This window comes from Buceros rhinoceros, unplaced genomic scaffold (assembly GCF_000710305.1).
Source record: "Buceros rhinoceros silvestris isolate BGI_N320 unplaced genomic scaffold, ASM71030v1 scaffold36578, whole genome shotgun sequence".
Classification (NCBI taxonomy): domain Eukaryota; kingdom Metazoa; phylum Chordata; class Aves; order Bucerotiformes; family Bucerotidae; genus Buceros; species Buceros rhinoceros.
The window spans coordinates 1261-1561 of record NW_010425791.1 but is presented as its reverse complement, the minus strand read 5'-3'; positions in this window follow the sequence as shown (position 1 = coordinate 1561).

Below are 301 nucleotides of genomic sequence, written 5' to 3'. Positions count from 1 at the left end.
CTGCCTCTTCCCGGCAGCTGGGCACGGGGGTGACTGCACCCTCCTGTGATCGCAGTGGGTGCCCCAGGGTCTCTGGGGAGCAGAGCTAGCAGGGGCACTGGAGGCAGCACACCTCTGCCCCCAGAGCCCAAGTTCGTGAGAGTTTTTTGGGTGCCGGAGAGTGAGGACCCTGACGACGACAAGATCTACTTCTTCTTCCGCGAGACGGCGGTGGAGCGGCAGCAGGGGCTGGGCAAGACCAGCTTTGCCCGCATTGGCCAGATCTGCCGGGTAGGACCATCCGCGAGTGCATGGGCTGGGG